Source organism: Pan paniscus, chromosome 21 (assembly GCF_029289425.2).
Source record: "Pan paniscus chromosome 21, NHGRI_mPanPan1-v2.0_pri, whole genome shotgun sequence".
NCBI classification, from domain to species: domain Eukaryota; kingdom Metazoa; phylum Chordata; class Mammalia; order Primates; family Hominidae; genus Pan; species Pan paniscus.
The window spans coordinates 76608215-76634186 of NC_073270.2; the positions used below are offsets into that span (position 1 = coordinate 76608215).

General features: G+C 38.0%; 1 long non-coding RNA gene across 1 annotated transcript; it reads left to right on the plus strand.

The window, feature by feature from the left end:
- Positions 1-607: 607 nt before the first annotated feature.
- LOC117978541 (uncharacterized) lies at positions 608-25107 on the plus strand. Its single transcript, XR_008622258.2, has 4 exons — positions 608-3297; positions 9191-9337; positions 16867-16964; positions 21223-25107. It is a non-coding gene; the product is annotated as an uncharacterized LOC117978541 (long non-coding RNA).
- The last annotated feature ends 865 nt before the right edge of the window (positions 25108-25972 follow it).

The window sequence follows — 25972 nt, forward strand, 5'->3', positions numbered from 1 at the left end:
TAGTATCATGGCAATATTACAAAGTGTAATAATGTTATTGAGATCAACATTTAAATTGCTGATCTTATTAACTGTTATTTAGAATTTTATTTTTGAAACGCAGTACTGTTTTTTTAAAAGATTTCATCCAAATTTTTGTTCCATCCTAATACTGTTTATCTACAAAAAGCAGCTTTACTACATAAACATGCTTCATTTTCTTATTTTTTAATGGTATTCAGCTTTTTCAATTTGACTACCAAGACTTTAGATTTCCTAGTACTTTATATCATACATGTAAGGTAATTCCTACTACAATGTAATTAAAAGAGCATTTATGTAAATGTGAAGATTAGAATATGGGTAATGAGTGATGTCTTTCTCTTCAAATCAAAGGAAGAAGAAATATTTTGGACATACAACATATCAACTCACAGCCAATGGGTGAAAGCAGATGTGTTAATACCAGAAGATCTGAAGACATTTAAGGTATGAAAGAAAAAAAAAGTATTTTTTTTATCATGGTTTAAGTTTTAGCTTTGCAGCAATAAATTGATCATGCACTGCTAAATTAAATTAGCATTTAAGTTAGGGATGCGTGCTTGTATATTTGGGGAGAGTGATTGCTTACTTTTTAAATTGTACCTTTTCCTTCTGAGACCAAATTTCCCATGGCGGGGGAAATAGAGTGTATCCACTCTTGTTCACAGCTTCCTCATTCTCCACAGCCTTCCTTTCTTGCTCCCCAGCACCATGCTTTGCCCCAGGGAAACAAATTGCATTATGAAGTAGGTAAATAGTAAACTGGTATTGAAACTTAGTAGAGTATAGACAAATGTTTTGAATGCAATAATTCATATCTTTATAACACATGGAAAGCTCTATGTACACCAAGAAACATATGAAACATACATAGGCTCAATAGGAATGCTGTCTCTTAAAAAGTTAAATTGATATTTTGTGTTGTATTAGGTTGGTGCAAATGTAATTGCAGCTTTTGCCATTGTGGCTTTTGCCATTGCTTTTAATGGCCAAAACCTCAATTATTTTTGCACCAACATGATATACGGAATGCGTAAGTTTATTTATGCTGGAGTGTGAGTATAAAATGATGATACTGATTATATGTGTGGGTTATGAAGCCAATTTCATTTCTTTATAGTGATATTCCATTCATACATCCTATCACAGCCTATTGAGTTAACATTTTGACACTATTTAATTTTCATAGGCTGATATCTGTTTTTATAACTTCTCAGGTACTAAACAAGTTTCTTTTTTTATAAACTGAAGATTAAATTTTGTTTTAACTCAAAGATAAAACAAAGTAAAATGTAAAGAAAATGAATTTGAGAGTTATTCCAGGTTCTCAAGTGGATATGTAATGTAATTAGCTGTTCAATAATTATAGGCCTTTGAGATCTAAGTTTAAAACCATCAATTTTTGAACCTCAAATTGATATCATTTCTGCATTTCTGATCCCTTGCTGCTATGAAAATATACAGCTATACATTAATAATTTTTACATGTATGATATTCATTATGGGAAAAGTATGTAGCAGCATACAAAGTTTTCTTATTGTTGGATATGGTTTAAATTTAATATTATTTTCTAAACCAAATTATTAGACATATTTGCAAACTGAAAATCTGACCTTAAGTAATTATTAATGAACAAACAAATATATATCCCTCGTATTTTGTTTGTTTGAAATGGAGTCTTGCTCTGTCACCCAGGCTGGAGTGCTGTGATGGGATTTTGTCTCACTGCAGCTTCCACCTCCTGGTCTCAAGCAATTCTCTTGCGTTAGCCTCCCAAGCAGCTGGGACTACAGGCATGTGCCACCATGCCCAGCTAATTTTTTGTATTTTTAGTAGAGATGGGTTTTATCATATTGGCCAGGCTGGTCTCGAATTCCTGACCTCAAGTGATCCACCTCCTTGGCCTCACAAAGTGCTGGGATTACAGGTGTGAGTCACTGCACCTGACCTATCCCTCGTGTTTTGAAAAGAAAATCTATTCAGAAACTTTAAGCTGGATGAAACTGAAGGAAGTCAATTTTAATTCTTAGTATCTGGCTGGAATTTTAACCACATTTAGTGCTGTTTAATAGAACTTTCTGCCTAATGGAAATGCTTTATATCTGATGTCCAGTATGGTAGCCACTCATCACATGAGGCTATTGAACAATTGAAATTTGGCTACCATGACTGAGGGAACTAAATTTTATTTTATTTTCATTAATTTGAATTGAAATAGTCCTCTGTAGCTCATGGCTAATGTTCTGGACAGCAAATAATTAGTTATCTGTGATACAGTCAGCTATTTATACTTCTGCACTTTTGGTGTTAAGTAATAATTGCTCTTGGTAGAAACTCAAGGAATGCTAATACTTTGACATTTTCTTACACTTGACCAGCAATGTGTGGTTGTTTCATTTGCTAATATTGCTTATCTCCAGAAAAGCTAGCAATTCAATTGGTGACAACAAAATTTATTTACTTTAATTGACACTTCTTTTCTCATTAAAGAAGTTACTCTTTTATGTAAGTTGAATAGAGTTTTATGTTTATTCCCTTACATTTTTTTATTCCTATATTGTGTCTGTTTCCGTTTGCCTGATATTTTTCTTCATGTATTCAAATACTAATTTCACTAGTTAAAAAATAAGTCAGATGCAGTTACAGCTCTTGTTCTATAAGTAATGACAATACTTCTTATTTTCCTTGAAAATGAAAGAAAGAGAGCTGTAAAGATGATGACCAAGAAACAAGTTTGCAGTCGGGGACATTTTTGATAGTTAAGTGGGATGCTTGTGTTTTGCCTGATCCTGGGAGGTTTCTCTGAGCCTTTAGTGGAGCAAATGTTTCCATCAGTTTTTTTTTTTTAATACTTTAATTTTTGAGGCACATGTGCACAACGTGCAGGTTTGTTACATCAGTCGTATGAGCATGGGTTGAGCTTATCAAACAGGAACTTTGTTATATATTGCCTTGGTTGCTTTAAACACTTTTTCTCAATAACTACTTTGTCTTTATCAACCTTCTTTAGTTTTTTGTCTTATTAAGGAGATTGCAAACTCATAAATTAATCTTTTTCTTCCTAAAGATTATTTTTGAAGGGACTCTTTAGAGCCAGAGAAGTTTTATTGCCCTTGATCACCTCTGGGTCTATGCCTGTGGACAGACCCAATCCAGAAAGCTTTGCTCTGCAGACGAATTCCCTTGCACTAGTGGCCAGTGCATCGCCAAAGAATCTGTCTGTGACTCTCGGCAGGACTGCTCCGATGAGAGTGATGAAGACCCAGCAACTTGCTGTAAGTGAGTGAATGGCTTACTAGTTTACATGCTCTAATTCAAGACTGTTAGTTGGATTTAAAACAGTCTTTGTTTCTATCAAGGCAAAGGTAAGTCATATGTATGAAATGTGATAAATATGCATTATTGCTCTGAAACTATTAGTACTATGCCTTCAGGTATCTCTATTTTAACTTAATGTTTTGGTGCTTGTTGCAAAGTCTGCAACATCTCTCAATTTATTCTACAAATGAATAGTTGTGATTATTGTTGGCTGGGTGTGTGAATGTGTGTGCTTTGATTAAAGAGAAGATGGGTGGTAGAAGGAAACTTTTTGTACCTTTGCCTTGGAGGCATATATTATGGGTTACTAACTTTTATTGTGTATGCATTTTTCCTCTCTAGTCAATGATCTTGGAAGCTGTAGCTGGGAGGGATGAGTAGGAGGAGGGTGGCCCTTCCTCCAGGGCAGCTACCATGATTGTAGAAATCACTTCAGCCATCATGGCTGCCCTGGAGGAAGGGCCACTCTCCTCTTACTTGCCTAGAAAACACTTCAGCCAACCGGGTGCAATGGCTCACACCTGTAATCGCAGCACTCTGGGAGGCCGAGGCAGGCAGATCACGAGGTCAGGAGTTCAAGACCAGCCTGGCCAACATATTGAAACCCCCGTCTCTACTAAAAATACAAAAAATTAGCCAGGCGTGGTGGTGGGCACCTGTAATCACAGCTACTTGGGAGGCTGAGGTAGGAGAACTGCCTGAACATGGGAGGTGGAGGTTGCCGTGAGCTGAGATCATGCCATTGCACTCCAGCCCAGGCAACAGTATGAGACTCCGTCTGAAAAAAAAAAAAAAAAAAAAAAAAAGAAATCACTTCAGCCATGACTGGCGTTTGGGAGGGCCAAAGTGCCTCAACACCTTTCTTTCAGGCCTTTTCTGAAGAGTCTTTGATAGAAGTGATGACAAGAGATCCCATTGCTATTCAAGCATAGTCATAGTTCAACAAAAATATAATTTAATTTACAATCCACAGGATGATTCTCATATGAGGTAACTTAGCAACTGAGATCCCTGTGTCTCTTTAGAAAACATGAATTCCAAGGATATGAATCCAATTTCTGTATCACAAACAGGTGGTTTTTAAAAGATATTAAAAATTTGACGTTTATTTTACTGCAGTGTCTTATTTTAGTGAGATGTTTTCTTGAGCAGAGGTGAAAATATTGTAATAAGATAAATGCCACCTTTTAAGTGAAAAGCTCTGTATAATTGGTTTCTCTTGGGAAGCTTGGATTTTATTAAGAGCAATGCGGAGGGACACAGGATAGAGGAGATGAGAAAGTAAGGCTAAAATCCCCTTCTGCCATGTTCATCAACAGAAATCCAGTTAATACTTCAGTCTCCTAGCTTTAAACCAAGTAATCGGCTAACCAGTGTGAGCTCAACGGAGCTTTTGGGCTGCTCTCTTCTTTTGTTCAAAACAAGCGATGTAAGAGCAATTTATTTACTCCAATGTATGTGAAGTTTCTTTCTATGTTTTATTTAAATTTTTTACAGACAATTTGCCTCATTTCTGTTGGGGAAATATTGCTTTCTAACAGTTTCTGTAATTCTTAATGTCAATAACTGAAGGAAAATATATTTCCTTTCTTTCCACGTATATAATTTTTTTTTTTTTTGAGACAGAGTCTTGCTCTGTCACCCAGGCTGGAGTGCAATGGCATGATCTCGGCTCACTACAACCTCCACTTCCCGGGTTCAAGTGATTCTCCTGTCTCGGCCTCCAGAGTAGCTGGGATTACAAGCATGTGCCACCACACCCAGATAATTTTTGTATTTTTAGTAGTGACAGGTTTCATCATGTTGGCCAGGCTGGTCTTGAACTCCTGATCTCAGGTGATCCACCGGCCTCAGCCTCCCAAAGTGCTGGGATTACAGACATGAGCCACTGCACCTGGGCACTTGTATATTTGGAAGCTTAGCTTTTTCCCCTCCATTATTTTCCCCGTAGTAAATCATACTTTATGTTCACCTTTAAAAAATTGTTTAGCATTTGATTTTTGACATATTTTCTCATTTATTGAAGTTTCATTGATTATGTATATGACATTTTTCCAGTTCAGTAACTCTTGATGCCATATTCTGCTATTTTCTTTGGGTGAATGCAGGAATGGGTAATTGTGTTTCTCAACAAAAACAGTGTTATTAGTCTTTTAAGTTTTTAAATAGTGTAACCTCATTTGTCCAAAGAAAACCTGTCATGTTTGCATGATTGAGATTGACTTGATATAGGGAATATGTCATAAAAATGTAGCCATATTGCATACAGTATATATGTGTATTCATGTATTTTGATACCAAAATGAGTGTTTCATGTAAATATATATACAATTATTTATGCTGTGAAATTATATAGATTTGGATTATTAGAATTGATATAAATTTACACTATTTGCTGCACTAAAGTATTTAATATATTTTTGCATATAGACACGTGCATATGTATATTCTTACAAAATAAAAGAGGCTTTCCTTTGAAATTTAAAACCATATTGAAACATTTTACACATACGAAAACATTTGTGTTTTACAAATTTGAATTTGTAATATCAAGTTTTTTTCATAAACGATTCTTCCATGTTCATGAAGCACAAGAAAAAATATCTTTATATATTTTTTTATTGCACTTTAGAATGAATCTCTAGGAGGGTATAGCTTGTGCAGGCAGTTTGAATAGCACCAGGAATACTTACCAAATTCTGGAGAATGAGTAAATATGAACTCGTGAGGATTGTCATTTGGTATTCCACAGCCAGTGTGCTTTTCCCCAAAGGCAGACTCACTCAGGTCTTCTCTCATTATCAAGTTGCTCTTACTTTTAGGTATTATTTTAATATATGGCATAACATAGCCTCCAGACCGGTGGCTTTTCAAAATCAGTTAATAAAAATGGCCTGTGGGTTTTGCTGCAACAGCAGACTCCATGGACCAGAGCATCAGCATTACCTGGGAACTTAGTGGAAATGCAGAACCTCAGGCCCTGGCCCAGCCTTATGGAACCAAAAGCTACATGGAACAAGGTCCCAGGTGATTTGTCTGCATATGAAACTTTGAGAACCACTGTACCAAAGAGGCTTCAGGAAGGAAGACAGCTAGGGGAAGAAACAGATGGCATCTAAAAAAATTGAGAAAAACTAAAGGCAAACAAGTCAGAGTTCTCTCAGGGTAGAAGCAAAAACTCTCTTTACTTTGCTAGTCCTTAAGAGCATCAATATTAATAAAATATTTATAATGTGTATTTGTAATGTATATTAACAAACACAATATTTATAATATAATCCTGTTAGAATCTAATATATTCTCATTAAATGAAATATTCCCCATTCATTTCCCATACATAGCTTTCTTTCTTATTTCACAGAGAGCTGATTAACTTCTGGAGGATTCATAAAATATTTTACTTTTCATGATCCAGAATTTTTCCCAGCTGCACAATGAAATTCTTTCTTGTCTGCTCATATGCTGTAGTGGTTAAATATGCAAGAGAAAGCTTTGTCATGATCTTAAAATATTACTTTAACTGATGAACTCTGAGTAAAATTTCTCTAAAACCAAACAATAGATTTTTGATGTTTATTAACATAATCCTGTATTAAATGAGGGCTGTTAAGATTAAAATATATCTGCACCCTCATGTTCATTGCAGCATTATTCAAAATATCCAGCCAAAACAACTGAAGTCTCTGAGAATGGATCAAACAAGTGGGGTGTGTGTGTGTGTGTGTGTGTGTATAAAATGTATATGTGTTCACAGTGAAATATTATTCAGCAATAATGAAGAAAAAACTTGCTATTTGTGACAATGATGAGCCTGGAGGGGATTATGCAAAGTGAAATAACCCAGACAGAGAAAGACAAATACAGCACGATCTCACTTATACATGGAACCTAAAAAAGTTGAATTTGTAGAAACAGAGAGTAGAATGGCAGTTGTCCAGGGCTGAGGCCTGGCCGAAATGGGGAGGTGTTGGTCAAAAGATACAAATTTTCACTTACAAGATAAATAAGTTCTGGGAGTCTAGTGTACAGCCTGGTGACTATAGTTAATAACACTGTATTGTATACTTGAAATTTGCTGAGAGTAGATCTGAAATGTTCTGATCACACACACAAAAGGTAACTATATGGTGAAATGATGCTAATTAGCTTTACTGTGGTAATCCTTTCTCTATGTATATGTATATCAAAACATTACATTGCGTACCTTAGTTACAATTTTGTTTGTCACTTATACATCAATAAAGCTTAAAAAATTAATACATGTATATGCAATATGTTTTAAAAATCTCTATCAAAATAATTAAAATACAACATGCCAAACATGTCCAAAGATACACATTGGATCCCTGAACAGTTTATACATGAAATAGATCTAATTTTCAGACACACGCTACAACATGGATGAACCTTGAAATAAGCCAGAGACAAAAGGACACGTATTGTTTGGTCCCAGTTATATGAAGTACCTAAAGTAGGCAAACTCTTAGAGACAGATAGTAAAATGGTGGTTGCCAGGGTTTGAGGGGAGGGGATATGGAAAGTATTGCTTAATGGGGGTGGAGATTCAGTTTGGGAATGAAAAAGTTCTGGAGATGGATGGTGGTAATGGTTGTACAACAATGGGAATGTACCTAATACCATAGAAGCTTACATTAAAAATTGTTAAAATGTTACATTTATGTCATGTATATTTTACCACAATAAAATACACATTTGTATTTATATATAAAATTTCAATAACTCATATAGGAAAAAAATATATATAGAATCTACTTCACTGTGTTCCAAAAAAGTTGGCATGATAGATATATCTTCAAATCAAAATAGTTCAGGAAATTCCATGAAAAAGGGTTTTTTTAAATTATAGGACTTTAAAAACAATTTTAAATGCTAATATGAATTGTGTACCTTCACAGAGGACGTTGGTATAATAGTCAAATGAAAGAAATTTAAACCAAGGATCTTGTATGATGCATTAATTTTTACTGTGATATTGTCTCCAAATGTATTTCATGTAAAAAAAAATATTGGGCCGGGTGCGGTGGCTCACGCCAGTAATCCCAGCATTTTGGGAGGCTGAGGCGGGTGGATCACGAGGTCAGGAGATCGAGACCATCCTTGCTAACACAGTGAAACCCCATCTCTACTAAAAATATAAAAAATTAGCCGGGCATTGTGGTGGGCGCCTGTAGTCCCAGCTACTCGGGAGGCTGAGGCAGGAGAATGGCGTGAACCCGGGAGGTGGAGCTTGCAGTGAGCCAAGATTGCACCACTGCACTCCAGCCTGGGCCTCAGAGCGAGACTCTGCCTTAAAAAAAAAAAAGACAAAAGATAACACCAGCTCAGTTCCGAATATCTAATTTACCTGCAATTCCAAAATGGCTAGGTTTTTTTTTTTTGAGAAAGTGTTAGGATAGAATAATAAAATGCATACTGAGATGCTGACCTCAAGTTATTTGTGTGTCCAGAATTAATTTAAACTTCCCCCTTCCCAGTGGATTTTTTTCATTTAAACTACCATCTCAGCAGGTTTATACTGGGCAAGCAAATTAGTTACTCCCTGAAAAGCTTTGGAGTTCCACCTTGCATCATTAAATAAAATGGAGATGGCCAACCAGAATGAAATGTACCAGACTTACAGATGGAAGCATGTGGAAGGGTCATGCCTCACACAGCACCTGAGATATTGTGTGTGACTAGATAAAGGAAAGCTATTCCGATCATTAGAGAATATTCACTACCAAGCGGAATAATTTTGCAGGCCTCCTAAGATGTTTAGCTAGCGTAGAGCAGTGTTTGCCTGCATGCTCTTCATTTCTCCTCACCTGTTTTCTCTTCTACGTGTAACAGCAAAGCATCTCGCCTGTGACTTTGAGTCGGGTTTCTGCGGTTGGGAGCCATTTCTCACAGAAGATTCACACTGGAAGCTGATGAAAGGATTGAATAATGGAGAGCACCACTTTCCTGCAGCTGATCACACAGCAAACATAAATCATGGTAGGACATTTTCCTCTTTAAAAAAAATAGTTTTCTTTCTTGCATGTTGTGGAATGATGATACTGTGTATTTTCATTTCTATTCTGTAGACTGTACACATGGAACTCTGGTTTGTCTTGCTTTAAAACCTCCTGACCAAGTTAATAATTGGCGGGTAATTGAGTTCCCTGAAAGGAGCATTGTTTTAATCACCAACATGTTTGTTGTTGCAATTTTTATAAGTTGGGTTAAAGGCATAAAGAGGTGGAAAAGTTTTCTGATCATTTTCTCAAGTTGCCCAGAATCAAGTACAGTAGGCTTACCTTCTTTTTAGAGCAATCCAATTTTTTCAAAACAGGAAGAAAAATAATCTAATCTTGTTTCTGGGAACTGAGAACAGAGATTTAGCACTATCTGTGAAATAAATTTGCAAATACTTGAATGCAATTTAATCAGTCTTCGGGCTTCTTTATAATAAACAGTCTTATTCTTCCACATATATTTTTTTAACCATCATTCCTGTGTTTACATATCATCTTAAAATAGAGGAACCATAACTACCTGTGGTATTCCAATAAGTGTCTGTGAAACTCCAATAAAACAGAAAGGGTTTGTTCTCTTTTCACTTTTGTTTTGTTCACATTTATCATCGGATGTCATTCCCCATACACGTTAGCATCGTGTTAACTTTACTTTTTAAATGTATATGTTTTAAGTAAAGAGTGTCTCGCCATGTTGCCCAGGTTGATCTCAAACTCCTGGCCTCAAGCAATCCTCTCACCTCAGCCTCCCAAAAGTGCTGGGATTACAAGAGGGAGCCACCACACCTGGCAAACCTTACAATAGCACAACTGTACTTGTACTATAGATCATCTTTCAACCTCATTGAACATTATCCTATTTGTTTCTTCTTTCAGACTTCCAAAGAATTATACCAAAAATAAGTATTGATCATATTTTTAATTACAGCCATTGGAAATTGGGGTTGGTGGTAGTGGGTGAGGGTGCTAGGGGATGGGGTGGGAAAATTCAACCATCCATCTGTTGGCTACAGCCATAAACCTAGTTAATTGTTTAACAGTGTGGTAAGTTCTTAATTTTTGCTTTTGTGCCATGACTCATTTCTTTAACATTTTGTAGCAGACAAAGTTAAGTTTAAAGTTTAAAATAGAAAGGGGACTATAAATCATTGGAACTATGTATTAACAACACATTTTCTCTAAACTCATATAATATTTTACTTCTTTTTCTCTGTTCAAGCCAATTATTAAATACATAGCATAGACGATACCTGGATGCACAAAGATGGATGCCACGATCCCTGCCTTTGAGGTGGTCTCAGTCTGGTAGCTTAATTAGATAAGCAAGGAATTGCAATCGGTTATGAAGGATGCTTTAAGAGGGATGGAAGGTGATTCAGATGGATTCGAGATGCCTTGTTGAAGGAGATGACTCCTGAACTGAGCACTGAAGGGAAATGAAAAGTAGTCAGGAAGCCAGAAGTAAGGAATTACTGAGAGAAGACGGAACCAAAGAGAGGTGGGAGGGATCATGTCCTAATTGGAGGGAAGAATCCCCAAAGAAGGCAGAAAGATGGGAGTAGTTAGGGATGAAAGACGTGTGTGATTGGACAGGGAGAAGAGAACTGATGAAACAGGAGAGGAAGGAAGGGGACTCTAGAGAGTGCTGAGGAATTGGAAATGTGTCTGCAGGATGATGGTGACCCAGGTAGTCATGTTAAAGCATGTGACCAATCAAATTTGCTCTAAAGGGCTGTTCTGTCTGAGATGAGGAGAATGGAGAGGGTGAAAGGCTGGAGTCAAAAAAACATGGATGTGCTGAAGAAATATCAGTGAGAGATGATGAAGGCCTAAGCCAAGGCAGTGATTCTCAAAGGGAAGCTGTGCGGGCAGTGTGTCATGGTGGTCTGATGTGAGCATACCATAACCAGTTAGGGAAGAGCACGGGCTGCCCAGGGTTCCGACACGATGTTGACACTGCACCCATGTCTAAATATTAGGGTGCTTCAGTTTTATTAGATAGAAAATAGAGAAAAGAAAAGTAGCTTCCCTGTGGAGTTGTCATGAGGATTAAATGAAATAACACCTGTGAAGGTTTTTCCATGTAGTAAGAGCTCCATAAACATTAATAGATATTTGTTGTCCATTCTAATAAGAAGACTAGGAAAAACACCAGATAAGACAATTAGAAAATATGTTTGTTATTCACCTTTAGTCTTTTGCCATCTTATAATTACTACATAACTATGATTTGCATTAAAAATATTCTAATAGAGCCCCTGTGTTAGATGTTGAAAGACCCATTCTTTTCCGGTGAGTTGAAGAATAGTGAAAGATAACAATATGACTGATAAAACTAGGGGCAGCTGGTCTCACCCAGAGTGTGAGGGACAAAAACGCAGTCTTTCTCATTTTAGAAAGGGCCAATTAAAAAATATATATATATATCTGGATCACGGAGTCAACATCTCTTTACCCATGATTGCCATGATCAAACCTTAAAGAGAATCAGTAGTGGTTTTAAATTGCAAGTGAGGAGGAGAATTAAAAAAAATGAAAAAGGACCAGGAAGGGAAAGGAAAGTGAAATGGAAATTTCTGGTAGAGTCAGAGGCAGCCTAATAGTTCCGATATCTAAGAAAGTGGAGTTCTGGTTCATTTTGTTCTTAGAGCCTTAAACATATAGATTGCAGCTTTTAAATCTGTCTATCTGTCTGTCTATCTATCTATCTATCTATCTATCTATCTATCTATCTATCTATAACTAGCTGAGACAGAGTCTCACTTAGTTGCTCAGGCTGGAGTGCAGTGGTGTGATCCATGCTCACTGCAAACTCCACCTCCCAGGTTCAAGTAATTCTCCTGCCTTTTCCTCCCAAGTAGCTGGGACTACAGGTGCACACCACCACGCCCAGCTGGTTTTTTGTGTTTGTATTTTTAGTAGAGCCAGAGGTTTCACCGTGTTGACCAGGCTGGATATGTTGATATTATGTAGTTTTTGTGTGTATGTGTGTATTTAAGCCTCGAATTTCCTTCCTGCCTTTTTTGCTTCGTTTCTACCTTCCTATTCCTACTCTGTTAAATGTCCATCGAAATAGGCAACTCATGTTAATTATGTTCCACTTTTATCTATGTTCATATAGTCACACACAGATATATATATAGTAGATACATACATATTCAAAATTATATGTGTTTCTGTGATTGTTTGTTTTTTAAGAAATATATTATCTTGTAACTATTGTCCCTATCTTCTTACTATAGATAGCTTATGGCAGTTGCTCCAAGTCATCAAATACTATCTATTTTTTTTCATTTTTTATGATAAAGTATTGGTTAAATGTAAAATTCAACCATTTTAGTGTACAGTTCACTGAGTTCTGACATACATACACAATTGTGTAACCATCACAAAAATGAAGATATGAAACAATTCTATTCCTGCCCAACACATTGTTCTGTGCCATTATGTACTCAATAATTCTCCCACCTCCCACCACTGACACCAATGATCTGATTTCTAGCCCTAGTGTATGCCTGTTCCAGAATGTCTTGAAAATGGAATCATATCATATGTAGCATTTTGATTCTGCCTTCTTTCAATTAGCATAAAGGACTTGAGACTCATCCATGTCGCTGGCTTCAGCCACAATTCCTTCCTTTTTCACTGCTGAATAGTTGGGTCCATTGAGTGGATGAGCTACACTTCATTTATCCACTAACCAGCTGAAGGACACTTAGATTGTTTCCAAATATTGTCAAATATGAGTAAAAACACTATTAAATTTGCATACGTGTTTTTGTCTGGACATAAGTGTTTATTTGGTTTGAGTTCTCTATCCAATGCCTATGTCTGTTTTTGTTTTTGTTTTTGTTTTTTTTGCACTCTGGTTGGTGAGAGAACTCTACCATTCCTGACTTTCTGTGACCTTCGGGAAATGTTCCAGCTATTCATTTCAGGTGTTTTTATCCCTAGACTCAGGTAGTTTTCTCCAATCCATGCACACGATCGGTCCTTACATGGCAATTTAGGGGGGGTTGTCTGCAGATCTCGGGAGCTTGCTGTCTTTTCAAAGCTCCAGTACCTGAAAGGGGCAGCTGGCACTCTGTCTTATGAATTCTACCCATGTGGGTCTCCCCAAAGCACCGACTCTATCTGTTTCAACTTGAGGAGACTACCACACTCCTGTGTTTCCCCTCTGCACAGGCACCTGGAAACTCTGTCTAGGCAGTAAGCTGTGGGAATTACAGGACTTAACTCATTTGTTTCCCCTCTCTCAGAGATCACTATCCTGTGATCTATCACTATCTTACATTCCCATTGTCCTATATTTGACAGTCCATGCTAAATATGCTTTTTTTCTAATATTTTTCTTTTGCTCGTTTAAGACAGAAAATAAAATCCAGTCTGTGATACTGGATTCATGTTTGTTTATTTAGCTAAATTTATTTGAGTTGGATATACCATAATGTATCTAGCTATTCCCCTATCCAGTGACATCAATATCATGACGATGTTTCAAATTTATTCTTGTACACATTTCCTCCTGTAGGATACTTTCGATTTTATGCAATAGATAATAACTAGGAGTGAGACTTCTATATTTTTTAAGCAAGATATATATTTATATTTTCAATAAACATTTATAGATTCATTTACCCTAAAACTTTAGTACTTCAATTTTTAGTGACAAAATGGGACTACTTTTTCCTATTTTCCTACCAGCAAGAGGCATTATAATTCTCTATAAAAATTTCCAATTAATGGGTGTACAATGATTTCTCATATGTAATATTTATTTGCATTTCACTGAAAATTTTTTTTTCAAATGTTTCCAATGTCTCAATTTATTTGGGTTCTTTAATTTTACTAAGTAATATTTTACAGCTTTCGGGGTAGAGATTTTGAAAATCTTTTGCTAGTATTTTCCTAGGTTTTTGTGTTACTTTTAAAGAACTTCTGATTTTGATTATTGCTGACATATAGAAATGCATTTTTATAGAAAATATTGACCTTGTATCCAGTGGCCCTGCTAATTTTATTTATCATAGCTAGGAACTTATACATATATATTTTATTTTCTAGGATCACAATTATTTCGTCTGCAAATGGCAATTTTATTTCCTTTTTTCTAAATATTAACAGTTCTATCTTCCTTTTGTTGTTTTATGTACTGGACAGAATTTCTAGAATGTGTTGAATAGAACTGGTGGTAGCTGCTAGACTTGTCTTATTTCTCCCTCAGAGGAAAAGCTGTCAATAGTTGAACCTTAAGTGCCATGCTTACTGAAAAATTGTATTCTTTATCAGATAAAAATGTTCCCTTCTATTCAAGAGTGTGCTTTTTAAAAAAATTAAGAAATTGAATGTATGTTGAAAGTTTTCAGTATTTTTCAGCATCTATTATGGTATGATTGTCAGATTATCTTTTTTGTCTATAAGGTAAATTGATTTTTTAAATATTAAACCCCTCTTGCACTCCTGAACCAAACCTAACTGGAGTAATTTTATTTATTATTCATTTCTTTATTCTATATGGTAATGCTTGTTTATAACTTTTGCATTTGTGAAAGTTATAGAGACTGGCCTCAAACGTTCTTAAGACATGTAAGGTGTTACTTCTAGGCCAGTGCATTAACAAGGTACCTGTTTTGCAGAAGGTGAGGTCGAGCCAGATGTGAACACTTTAACCCAGGGAGACTATTCACTCTGTCCTTTAATTTTTATACTGTGCTGGTCACATAGCCACTCTGGGGTATGTGGGTGTGTAAGAGTTTTACAATAAACAATTCTGATTACCAGAAGTAAACTCCTTGCCATGACCAGGAATAAAACTGGTAAATTCCACATTTCTCTAACTTGGCTCATTGTTTAGAGCAGGCTGATAGGAAGATAAATCAAGGGACGTGTTCCTAGAAGTCCCTGGGCCTGTGGTCAGAGTTTAGACTCTCTATACCCCTTACCTGCACATATTAATTTTAACGCAATATTGTCAACTTTATAAATATTTGGTTAAAATTATCATAGGATAACATTTAGCTTCCAAATCAATGGCAGCAGTGAGCAGTTCCAGGCAGCAGTGAGCCACAATCATGCTACTGCACTCTAGCCTAGGTGACAGAGCCAGACCCTGTCTCAGGAAAAAAAAAAAAAGAAAAGAAAATTAAATTTAACTCAGATTTGGGACCATACATTTCTCTCTAGATTTTCTTTTCATTACTTTTTCAGTTACTTTTGTTGTTTAAACGATTTATTCAGGCCTTTTGCTTCATTTAGATTTTGGCGTCTTAATGTGTACATGTTCTCACCTTCATTAACCAGCTTGTTTGAAATTGTGTATATTCTTTTGAATGACTGGAGGAGTAAGGTCTTTGAATATCGGTTCATTTGTTTTTAGAATTTTGATCATCTTTTTAAAAATATTCATTTGAATTTTACCTAAACCTGAGCATTTTTAGGTGGAAGAATTTTTCAAAATCAACTTTTCCCATTCTTTTCCTTTTTAGGTGAAGCATAGAGAATTTAATGAACTTGCTCGCATGCACTGTTTCCATTACCTGTAATTTGGAATTTGGGGACAGTAAACTTTATCTTTCCAAGTAGGTTTTGAGATTTAAAAACAATATAAACTGGGTTCTATTTTTCCCACTCAAAGATGACACTGCTGACTCACATCCTTGGTTGTTTGGTTAAACATGTGATGGAGTCTATAAAATAATACATTCTAATTCTAAATCCTTTCCTTTGTGTGCAGTCGGCATTGACTTGTATCTAGGAAAATCACTCTCTGAATACGGTATTTTCCAATGAAAATAGTTGGTTTTCCAAATTGCCTATCACTGTGATTATCAAAGGGCAGTATCAGACCTTGACATTGTTGGGTATAGCCTTCCTTGTAAGTCTTCAATATTCAATGAAACTACCCCAGACAGCAGCTCTGAACCTGTGATCTTTTAAGCTGCTGAGAGATGTTATCCCCTGCACATTTGCCATGAGCACATCCGTCGTAGTTAAAATCTAAAAGTGGTGATTTTGTTAATGTTCAGATTAGATCTTTAATTAAGCTTTGATCCCCTCTAGCACAGACAACAATGTCAAACACGTAAGACCGGGGAAAAACTAAAATTCATTCCATAAGCTCATATCCTTCGGTACTTTGTGAAGAAACTAAAAAATAAAGCTCTTGTGGGTATTTCATAAGGGCGTGTTGAATATCTAATTGTCAGCTTAGAAGCTTCATTTAATTTGATGTCAAACTCTATGACATAAATGAAGCCAACAGAAATGTTTGTTTAGGTGATTTGGATCAAGAGCTTGTTTTAATTGATTAAATGTTATTTTAGGTATTTAATGTTATACCGGTATAAATGCTATTTGTTATCTACAAACCATAATAGTAAATATGTAAAAAATGTACTTTTCTTTATCTAATTGATAGTTTAGCATGTGCAAGGATAAGATTGTGGAGCAAAGAACAGCTAAGTGTGTAAGAGAACTTGCATCCGTATGACTTTCCCTCTGTTTTTGCAGGATCGTTTATTTATTTGGAGGCACAGCGCTCCCTCGGGGTGGCCAAGCTTGGAAGTCCTGTTCTTACAAAATTGCTCACTGCCTCTACCCCATGTCAGGTAATCAACTGTTCTGAATTTCCACTGGCCATTCTGTGGTTGTAAATCGCTGAGCTTGGGTTACTCTGCTAGTAAATGCCCGCCATGTTTTACTAGCACTTTAATAATGAATTAAGAGATTTACATGCGCTATTTCAACACAAAATGCTATGTCCTTCTAGAAGACCATTTGTAACACATAACTGGCACCATTCTTTTGAGGGCTATTAAAGCTTTCTGTTATTTTATATTCCTTTCACACAGTCATTTCAATAATCTAAAGCTGCTAAATAATCTAAGCTAAAATTTTGTTGCCAAAATTTTTGGCCAACAGTGTACATTGAGAAAAATAAAGTCAGTTAAATAAGTGTTTGTTGAAAGAAAGACAGATGGAAATGATTATATTTACTGAAATTTGAGTTTTTTAAATGAGTCCTCTGGTGCCAGGCAAACACAAACTAAGGAGTGAAATACCCATTTTATTTCAGCAGCATATTAGAGAGGATGGACTAGTTAGACTTGGTTCAAGTCTCTTTTGCCACTTTCTAACTGTGGCTCAGACAAATTGTATATTCCTTTTGAGACTCAGTGTCTACACTAGAAACATACATGATTGTATGGATTAAATGTCAGCGTTTACATTGGAAGCATACACGATTATATGGAATAATGTCAAGGATTAAAATGTGATTAAATAAAGCACCTGGCAAAATATTTGGTACATAGTAGGTAAACAATGTTTGTACCAAACATTGGTATAAATGTACCAAATATAATGTTAATTCAGTAAACATAATTCCTTTGCTTTCCATAAAAGTAACACCTAAATCAGAGGTCTGTATTCAGCTTGTCTTATTTTCAGTCCTTTTGAGAGCTCCAACATGCCTCTCGGCCCTTAGGATTTCAGCTAATTTTTTCGTCTTTACTTATCAGAAAATAATGAAGAGATCAATAGTGCCACACAGTAAATTCATTGCCTGTAAGTGTAGTGTTAGAGCAGTTTACTTGGGCATTCCTGGTGATAAATGACATATTATTCCGAGGTATAAACCTAATTATACTTTCAGTTTGATATAAGTCTAAGTGGGAGTGCCCTGAGTTCTTAATAGTGGTGTCCATAGATACTTTCTTTTAAAGTCCTAAAGATACTTTCTTTTCCATTCTTTTGTTTTTTTTCTTCCCATTTCTTTGTGAGAATAAGAATTAAAGCAAATGCCTGGTCTCCATTTCCATTTTATCCAAATGCCTTTTACCCATTCCCACCTCTTTATTTTAATTAAATCCTATAAGATAGACAGAAAAAGAGAAAGATAGATATAGAGTGTTTTTTTTTTTTTTGAGGGGAAACTCCAGAAGCACTTCTTCTTTGAAAGTACAAGCTAACTTAGATTTAATTCAAGGTCATACATTAAAGTGATGAGATCACAAATGTTAGATATATAGAAAAAATTGAATGTAAAGGAATATGATGTGTTAATTCTGCCTGCTTTACAGAAATTTGAAGATATTAAGAGTGTATTAGAAATTCCTATGACTCACCTAGAGTCACTGAGAAATCATATGCATGTATATGATTTTAAAATGTAATCTACCTTTCCCATCATTGTATGCTTCCCGATAGCCATTGATTTGTGGTCACTGGGATTGAGTTTCAGTTTATCATTGTTTCCACTTGAGGACACTTAATTTTTGCTTAAATTGGTAACTTAGTTGGGGTTGGGGTGTTATTTAGGTGGGGTCTCAGTGAAAATGCTGTCATGGACATTTTGGGTGCTTGGTAGTTTATCTCAAAACCAAGGCTTCGATCTCTAAAGGCTATGGATACGGACTTAATGGTTTGCCTTGGTTTTTGAAAAACTGAGACTGTTTCAAGGCACCACTGCAGACTGCCAGAATAGATATTTGTTTTTCACGCTTTTCTCTATGTGCTTGAATTTTAGGAGTCTTTGAGTGAGCAGGAAGGATATTTGAGTTACTTTGTAATGCTTTCCAGTTTAGGAAGTAGGAGTAGACTGTAGGAGAATGTTATTGATAGTCTGAGATACACATAGCTAAGGTTCTCAGGATTTTTCTAAGACTATAATATGAATTTTTTAAATAAGTTTGTGGCAATATGTGATATTTTCTTTTTCTTTCTTTCTTCTTCTTCTTTTTTTTTTTTTTTCCTGAGACAGAGTCTCACTCTGTCGCCCAGGCTGGAGTGCAGTGGCGCAATCTGGGCTCACTGCAATCTCTTGCCTCAGCCTCCTGAGTAGCTGGGACTACAGGTGCCCACCAACACTCCTGGCTATTTTTTTGTATTTTTAGTAGAGTCGGGGTTTCACCATGTTAGCCAGGATGGTCTCGATCTCCTGACCTCGTGATTCACCCGCCTTGGCCTCCCAAAGTGCTGGGATTACAGGCGTGAGCCACCGCACCCGGTCGATATTTTCTTACATAAAAGTTACAGAATAAGCAAACAAAACAAATTCTTACCTTCTTGGGTAACTGGAAAATCTAGCCAATCCTCTGAATTGGAACGTATTAATAATAGTGCTTTCATGGAACCAATGTTCTTCATTATAAGGTAGTAGAGTCAAGCAGTGAGATAACCAGTGTGGGGTACTTTGATATGATTAAAGCCTTCATTTTCTGAAATTATATGGTTTTTCTTTTCCTACATAATCCTAGCAGACTAATACAGTTAAGATTTTTTTCTTTTTTTGAAAGGAATTTAAAGCAACTTGAGCTTTCTCGTGAGTTGCCATTTCTAACAGCACGATTTTAGGGCCATTTTGCATGGATTACCTTGTACTTTATATGTGGCCAACACGTGCCATCAGCATGGACAATTGTTCTTGCAGCTAATCATTGTTCAAGATGCGGACTTTAATTTATGCTTCAAAAGTCCTTTCAGCCACTAGTGGAAAATTGGCATTTTTCTTTGAAATACAAGATAGGACAAACAGAACACGAGGGAGCCCAAAGCTATTCTATCTTACTGCTGTTGAAATGCTGTTACTGTTTACAATTAACTAGGAAATGTAAAGTATGAAGGGGATTAATGTGGGTACTAATATTTTCTGAGTTTTCATATTTGAGTTACTGTGTAAGTAACATAATCTCTTACTTTTAGGACTTCACAATTAAATACAGGAAGATGGATAATATGAAGCTTTTGCTTTCAAAGTTAGTTTGTATGTTCATCTATTGATCTTTCTTTTGTTTTTAGTTCTCCAACTTGTTTTGCAAGTACATTAATATTCCTTCAGTAAAAGATAATTCATAGATTGTTTTACAAATATGAATGAGAAAGTCAGGACAAAGGTAGTTGAAACCAGAGATAGGTTGGGTCCCAAAGTAAAGTTTATGAGGGCCAGCCTACACATTTGAGTCTGCCAATGCAGAGAGGGCCACATGTGGTTCAGATTCAAGGAAGTAAAGAGAAATAAACAAAACTGAAAATAGTTCTTCTGAGACTTCTCCCGAGTGCTTGCTATATTACCAAAGTAAACATTATACCTACGATTCAACACATACATATTGCTTATCTACTGTGTGTTGATCACAGTCCTCGATGCAGGGAATATAATGACAACAACCTAAACACATGCTTGCTCTAACAAAATGTTGTTTAGTGGGGGATACTGACAGCAATTCAGTGTAAAATGCTGCAAACTACAAGAGGGTGAGTCCAGTATAATAATAACACTCTACAAATCTCTCTCAAAGAGTTTTAAAAGGCCATGTCTTACAATGTCCCCAAAGTAGGACAATGAGCTGGAGTCAAAGAACAATTTAGAAAAAAAGTAATTTTGGATCATGTCCTGCAATGGTGCAGTTGTGCTCTATTCCCTGGTCATTGTGTTTAATCCAAAGATCAATGTTAGAATAGCTGATGGATTCTAGAGGAAGCAACAGTCTACAGAGGAAAGGGCGAGCAGGTGCTCTCTCCAATCTGTATATCAAAGCACATAAAGATTAATCATTTAAATGGGAAAAACAGATTCTGTTTTATTGAAGATTCTAAACCTCAACGTAAGCTTGTTCAGGAAAAGAATGCCCAGGAAAAAGCATAACTGACTAGGAGCCATAAAAATCACTATGGTAATGGTGAGGGATGTGTGTGTGTGTCTGTGTGTTTATGTATGTGATGAATGAGCCCCTCTTTCAATATATACTTATTCCCAGCTGAATTTTGAGGGGCTATAGATATCTTAGCTTGTTTTTTTTTCTTTTCTCCCATTTATTTATTTTGCTTTTTTGGCTATTCTTGTCCTTCTGTATCTTCGTATTCTAGATCTTATGAAGGTGCAGCAAGTGTGGCAATAAGCAGACTGAGGAAGGCATAAAGGGTCTGATGTGAAGCAGAGAAGGCAGAGGTGGCTGAGGGTTTGGAGTAAAATCGAGAATGGCCATGAAGATCTGACCAAGGAGCTCTGAGATTGAGAAGGAATTAGAACAAAGTCCATAGGGAAGTTGAGAAAATTGGCAGAAAATTTGAAGAGGAGGGTTTCAACAGGAGATGATCAAAATTAAAAAAAAAGAAAGAAAGAAAACAGAAAAATAAGGAAGAATTCATTTTGAACCTCTGAATCATGATCTTGGGTGTCCCAGACTGAAGTATCAGAGAGCCCAAGGTCCTAGAGGCACTGTACAGACACGAGAGCCAATGGAACTAAGACTATCACCCCCTCTCCAGCTTAGGTACTCATCCATATGCAGTAACTGGTGTAAATCACCAGATGTTCTTTCCTTTGGTAGTAAAATATATGATTTAATGTATACATATATATTTTTTAAAAATAGAAATAATTTAAAATCATAAGGATACAATTAAAAATGAAATAATTGGAGCTTCCATTTTTATCTTCAATATTCAGAAAGAACTGTTTGTTGGAAACTTTTTTAACCACATGAAATTCTCTTGAATGCACTGATTCAAAGTCTTGAATAGTCATACTATATATAAAATCTGCCTTAGTGGAGACCCAATAAAAATAAAAGCAAGCCCTTTTTATTAACATTTTACTTAACTTGTTTTGAATGAAGCAGGCATGCATCAAGAAAATTTCCTTTAAAAATGATCAAGTAGTAAATAAAATTTGAATGTTTGGTGTAATTTTCACTTACATGCTTTGCAGACCTGTTTCATGCAACATTCTGGGATGATGGACAATGTTCCCTATGTTAAGTATAGTAGCTACTAGCTACATAGAGCTACTGAGCATTTAAAACAACTGAGAGGCCGGGCGCAGTGGCTCTGGCCTGTAATCCCAGCACTTTGGGAGGCTGAGGCAGGCGGATCACAAGGTCAGGAGATCGAGATCATCCTGGCCAACATGGTAAATCCCCATCGCTACTTAAAATACAAAAATTAGCTGGGTGTGGTGGCACGTGCCTGTAGTCCCAGCTACTCTGGAGGCTGAGGCAGGAGAATCACTTGAACCCAGGAAGTGGAGGCTGCAGTGAGCCGTGATCACGCCACTGCACTCCAGCCTGGGCAACAGAGTGAAACTCTGTCTCAAGAACAACAACAACAAAAACAAAAACAAAACCATAACTGAGAAAATGAATTTTTCACTTTGTTTAATTTTAATTAATTTAAATTTAACAGCCACACTATTTTCACAATTTTGTAGTTATGCTCATTATAATTAAATGTTCATTTTCTTTTGCCACTCTTCCTCCAAAAGACTCAAAGGTCCCTAAGGACCTGTAATGCCTTATACATTTTTTGTGACATAGAATAGATTATCTTTCTTCCTCTCTTTCCTCTCTCTCTCTCTCTGTTACTTTCTCTATATATATTTCTGAATGTTTACAAGCATTTACTGACAGTCTTCTCATTTCTTTCTTCTTTTTTTAATGCAATTAACTGAATACTTAGAAAATACAAATTACTATAATAAGTTCTGTGAGGAATTTATGACACGTTTCATGATTTGGAGTTTAAGGTTTAGTGTTCTGCTACTGGCTTGTACCAGGTTGAGAGGCACAGAGTTTCCATACTTGAGTACTACTTATGTGAAGTCACAGCTTGTATCAATAACTTAAAATTGATCATTAGAGAAATTCAAATCAAAACCACAATGAGATATCATCTCACACCAGTCAGAATGGCCATTATTAAAATGTCAAAAAATAACATGCCGGCAAGGTTGTGGAGAAAAAAGTATGCTTATACGCTGTTGATAGGAGTGTAGATTAGTTCAACCATTGCAGAAAGCAGTATGGCAACTCCGCAAAGAGCTAAAAGCAGAGCTACTGTTCCACCCAGCAATCCCATTACTGGGTACATATACCTACAGTACTAGAAATTTTTCTACTGTAGGTCAGGTGCAGTGGCTCACGCCTGTAATCCCAGTACTTTGGGCAGCTGAGGTGGGTGGAGTGCTTGAGTCCAGGAGTTTAAGACCAGTCTGGGTAACATGGTGAAACCCTCATCTCTACTAAAAATTTAAAAAAAAAATTAGCTGGGTGTGGTGGTGCAAGCCTGTAGTCCCAATTACTGAGAAGGCTGAGGTGGGAGAATTACCTGAGCTCAGGAGTTTGAGGCTGCAGTGAGCCGTGATCATGCCACTGCACTCCAGCCTGAACAACTGGAGTGAAACCCTGTCTAAAAAAAAAAAAAAAAAAAAAAAAAAGACATCATTCTATCATAAAGATACATTCACATGTATGTGAATGGTCATTGCAGCGCTATTTACAATAGCAAGGATATGGAATCAACCTAGATGCCCATCAATGACAGATTGGATAAAGAAAGAGTGGTACACATGTACTGCGGAATATGCAGCCATAAAAAAAGAACAAGATCATGTCTTTTGTGGGAACATGGATGGAGCTGGAGGCCATTATCCTTAGCAAACTAACACAGGAAAAGGAAACCAAATACCGCACATTCTCACTTCCAAGTTGGGAGCTAAATAATAAAAACAATGAACACAAAGAAGGAAACAACAGACACGGGGGTCTACTTTAGGGGGGAGGGTGGAGGAGGGAGAGGAGCAGAAAACATAACTATTGGGTACAATGCTTAGTACCTGGGTGACGAAATAATCTGTACAAGTCCCCGTGACACGTGTTTGCCGATGTAACAAATCTTCACATGTACCCCGAACCTAAAATAAAAGTAAAAAGGAAAAACAATGAATTAAAAAAATTTGTGGGCTGTATCAATAACTTTTGTTCAGTGATTTCACCCTCAAAAATTCAAAAGATAATGGAACATTCCTTGGTATTTAATAACTTAAGAATTTAAGTCTGCATAATGCAAATTCTATAAAAAAGTAAATTAAATATAAGTTCTGAGCTCTTATCCCATTGACTATGGATCCCGTTGGCATTTATACTTAATACACTATTAAAATAACTTCACACTGGTGATGTACTGAGTGACAGTTTGACAGCTCAAAATTCTGATGGGACATGCACATCTCTTGTACAACTAGGTTTAAAGCTCTGTTTTGCATATTTACAAGCTTGGGACATAGTGAAACTTACAGCAGGGATCTAAAATGTAATCACAGTTGAGAAACATGAATCCTCTCTTTCCATGGAATTTAATTAAACATTTCCATTATTTTTGTTTCTAACTCACCTGTCAAGGTGTGAATTAAGGTAAGCACAGTAATAAAATCTGAAATGAAATAAACAATCAGAATTTTTAAATCAGGTGGTCACAATTAAGTAGACATTGATAAAAATGTGTACCAAATAGATGCTTGGTGTTTTAAAATGAACAATTTTTTTTTTCCATTCAAACCTGAGTGGATACAGCACATGTTTCAGAGAGCACAGGGTTGGGTGTAAGGTCACAGATCAACAGGATCCCAAGGCAGAAGAATTTTTCTTAGTACAGAACAAAATGAAAAGTCTCCCATGTCTACCTCTTTCTACACAGACACGGCAACCATCCGATTTCTCAATCTTTTCCCCACCTTTCCCCCCTTTCTTTTCCACAAAACCGCCATTGTCTTCATGGCCCTTTCTCAATGAGCTGTTGAGTACACCTCCCAGATGGGGTGGTGGCCGGGCAGAGGAGCTCCTCACTTCCCAGTAGGGGCGGCCGGGCAGAAGCGCCCCTCACCTCCCGGACGGGGCGGCTGGCCGGGTGGGGGCTGACCCCCCCACCTCCCTCCCGGACAGGGCGGCTGGCCGGGCGGGGGGCTGACCCCCCACCTCCCTCCCAGACAGGGCAGCTGGCCGGGCAGAGGGGCCCCTCACTTCCCAGTAGGGGCGGCCGGGCAGAGGCGCCCCTCACTTCCCTGACGGGGTGGCTGGCCCGGTGGGGGGCTGACCCCCCCACCTCCCTCCCGGATGGGACGGCTGGCCGGGCAGAGGGGCTCCTCACTTCCTGGTAGGGGCGGCCGGGCAGAGGCGCCCCTCACCTCCTGGACAGGGCGCCTGGCCGGGCGGGGGGCTGATCCCCCCACCTTCCTCCCGGATGCGGCAGCTGGCCAGGTGGGGGGCTGACACCCCCACCTCCCTCCCGGACGGGGCGGCTGGCCGGGCGGGGGCTGACCCCCCCACCTCCCTCCCGGACGGGGCGGCTGGCCGGGCGGGGGGCTGACCCCCCCACTTCCCTCCCGGACGGGGCGGCTGGCCGGGCGGGGGGCTGACCCCCCCACTTCCCTCCCGGACAGGGCGGCTGGCCGGGCGGGGGGCTGACCCCCCCACCTCCCTCCCGGACAGGGCGGCTGGCCGGGCGGGGGGCTGACCCCCCCCACCTCCCTCCCAGACAGAGCGGCTGGCCGGGCAGAGGGGCTCCTCACTTCCCAGCAGGGGCGGCCGGGCACAGGCGCCCCCCACCTCCTGGACAGGGCAGCTGGCCGGGCGGGGGGCTGATCCCCCCACCTCCCTCCCGGATGGGGCGGCTGGCCAGGCGGGGGCTGATCCCCCCACCTCCCTCCCAGACGGGGCGGCTGGCCGGGCGGGGGGCTGACCCCCCCACCTCCCTCCAGGATGGGGCGGCTGGCCGGGCGGGGGGCTGACCCCCCCACCTCCCTCCCGGACGGGGCGGCTGGCTGGGCAGAGGGGCTCCTCAC